Source organism: Denticeps clupeoides, chromosome 9, assembly GCF_900700375.1.
Source record: "Denticeps clupeoides chromosome 9, fDenClu1.1, whole genome shotgun sequence".
Classification (NCBI taxonomy): domain Eukaryota; kingdom Metazoa; phylum Chordata; class Actinopteri; order Clupeiformes; family Denticipitidae; genus Denticeps; species Denticeps clupeoides.
The window spans coordinates 3,624,132-3,627,172 of record NC_041715.1 but is presented as its reverse complement, the minus strand read 5'-3'; positions in this window follow the sequence as shown (position 1 = coordinate 3,627,172).

Below are 3,041 nucleotides of genomic sequence, written 5' to 3'. Positions count from 1 at the left end.
TTCCCAGCTCCGCTTCCTGTCTGATGGCCCTCCTGACACTGCTTTCAACAGAGCGCTGTCTTGTGGGTGTGTGTGTGTGACTGATGGGGTGTGTGTGTGTGAGTGTTGGGGTGTGTGTGTGTGAGTGAGAGACTGGTTTAAAGTTCCCGTCTGAAGTAAATGTTCTGCTGCTGCTTTACACTATTCACCATAAATAAAACCCAGATCCGTGTTTCCCAACCCTGGTCCTGGAGGAACGTCTGCCTGGAGGTTTTTGTTCCAACCCACAGAGAACGATGAATATTAGGAAGTCTGAGTGGATTTCATGTGTCTGCTGCTCTAGTCAGTATCAAGTCCCATGGCATGAAAAAAAAGTCCCAGAATGCACTGGGTTGCTCATCTACAAACAACAACAATTTACAAAAATCATAAGCAGTATCACCACCGGAGGTGGTCTGGCCGCTTGATTCCGTGTCTCGGAGAGAACAAACAGAAGCAGGGGGCAGCCATGACAGGCGCCCAGGGAGCATTTACATTTACAGCATTTACCAGACACCCTTATCCAGAGCGACTTACAATCAGTAGTTACAGGGACAGTCCCCCCCTGGAGCAACTTTGGGTTAAGTGTCTTGCTCAGGGACACAATGGTAGTAAGTGGGATTTGAACCTGGGTCTTCTGGTTCATAGGCGAGTGTGTTCACCACTAGGCTACTAGTGGGAGCAGTGTGTGGGGACGGTGCTTTACTCAGTGGCACCTCAGTGGCACCTTGGCGGATCAGGATTCGAACCGACAACCTTCTGATTACGGGTACTGTCCCATTTGTGCAACAGCCTAACTAAGGTGAATTTAACACTGTCAGGGGGCGTGGCTGATTGTCAATAACCAAAAGTTCACTCAGGTACTGTGGGGTGTGACCATTAAGAGCTTTAGAGGTGTAGTTGTGGGTGTGGTTGTATATCTGTGACAGGGTGTAGTTGTTGGTGTAGTTGTATAGCTGTGACAGGGTGTAGTTGTGGGTGTAGATGTAAGAGGGTGTACTTGTGGGTGTGGTTGTACAGGGAGTGCAGAATTATTAGGCAAATTAGTATTTTGTCCACATCATCCTCTTCATGCATGTTGTCTTACTCCAAGCTGTATAGGCTCGAAAGCCTACAACCAATTAAGCATATTAGGTGATGTGCATCTCTGTAATGAGAAGGGGTGTGGTCTAATGACATCAACACCCTATATCAGGTGTGCATAATTATTAGGCAACTTCCTTTCCTTTGGCAAAATGGGTCAAAAGAAGGACTTGACAGGCTCAGAAAACTCAAAAATAGTGAGATATCTTGCAGAGGGATGCAGCACTCTTAAAATGGCAAAGCTTCTGAAGCGTGATCATCGAACAATCAAGCGTTTCATTCAAAATAGTCAACAGGGTCGCAAGAAGCGTGTGGAAAAACCAAGGCGCAAAATAACTGCCCATGAACTGAGAAAAGTCAAGCGTGCAGCTGCCAAGATGCCACTTGCCACCAGTTTGGCCATATTTCAGAGCTGCAACATCACTGGAGTGCCCAAAAGCACAAGGTGTGCAATACTCAGAGACATGGCCAAGGTAAGAAAGGCTGAAAGACGACCACCACTGAACAAGACACACAAGCTGAAACGTCAAGACTGGGCCAAGAAATATCTCAAGACTGATTTTTCTAAGGTTTTATGGACTGATGAAATGAGAGTGAGTCTTGATGGGCCAGATGGATGGGCCTGTGGCTGGATTGGTAAAGGGCAGAGAGCTCCAGTCCGACTCAGACGCCAGCAAGGTGGAGGTGGAGTATTGGTTTGGTATCATCAAAGATGAGCTTGTGGGGTCTTTTCGGGTTGAGGATGGAGTCAAGCTCAACTCCCAGTCCTACTGACAGTTTCTGGAAGACACCTTCTTCAAGCAGTGGTACAGGAAGAAGTCTGCATCCTTCAAGAAAAACATGATTTTCATGCAGGACAATGCTCCATCACACGCGTCCAAGTGCTCCACAGCGTGGCTGGCAAGAAAGGGTATAAAAGAAGAAAAACAAATGACATGGCCTCTTTGTTCACCTGATCTTAACCCCATTGAGAACCTGTGGTCCATCATCAAATGTGAGATTTACAAGGAGGGAAAACAGTACACCTCTCTGAACAGTGTCTGGGAGGCTGTGGTTGCTGCTGCACACAATGTTGATGGTGAACACTGTGATCAGATCAAAACACTGACAGAATCCCTGGATGGCAGGCTTTTGAGTGTCCTTGCAAAGAAAGGTGGCTATATTGGTCGCTGATTTGTTTTTGAATGTCAGAAATGTATATTTGTGAATGTGGAGATGTTATATTGGTTTCACTGGTAAAAATAAATCATTGAAATGGGTATATATTTGTTTTTTAAGTTGCCTAATAATTATGCACAGTAATAGTCACCTGCACACACAGTTATCCCCCTAAAATAGTTCAAAATAAAAACTAACTAAAAACTACTTCCAAAAACATTCAGCTTTGATATTAATGAGTTTTTTGGGTTCATTGAGAACATGGTTGTTGTTCAATAATAAAATTATTCCTCAAAAATACAACTTGCCTTATAATTCTGCACTCCCTGTATAGATGTAAGAGGGTGTAGTTGTGGGTGTGCTTGTCTAGCTGTGACAGGGTGTAGTTGTGGGTGTGGTTGTGTGTGTGGTTGTATAGCTGTGACAGGGTGTAGTTGTGGGTGTAGTTGTGTAGATGTAAGAAGGTGTAGTTGTGGGTGTAGTTGTATAGATGTAAGAGGGTGTAGTTGTGGGTGTAGTTGTATAGCTGTGAGAGGGTGTAGTTGTATAGCTGTGAGAGGGTGTAGTTGTGGGTATAGTTGTATAGATGTAAGAGGGTGTAGTTGTGGGTGTAGTTGTATAGATGTAAGAGGGTGTAGTTGTGGGTGTAGTTGTGTAGATGTAAGAGGGTGTAGTTGTGGGTGTAGTTGTATAGATGTAAGAGGGGTGTAGTTGTGGGTTTGTAGTGTATAGATGTAAGGGGGTGTAGTTGTGGGTGTAGTTGTATAGCTGTTAGAGGGTGT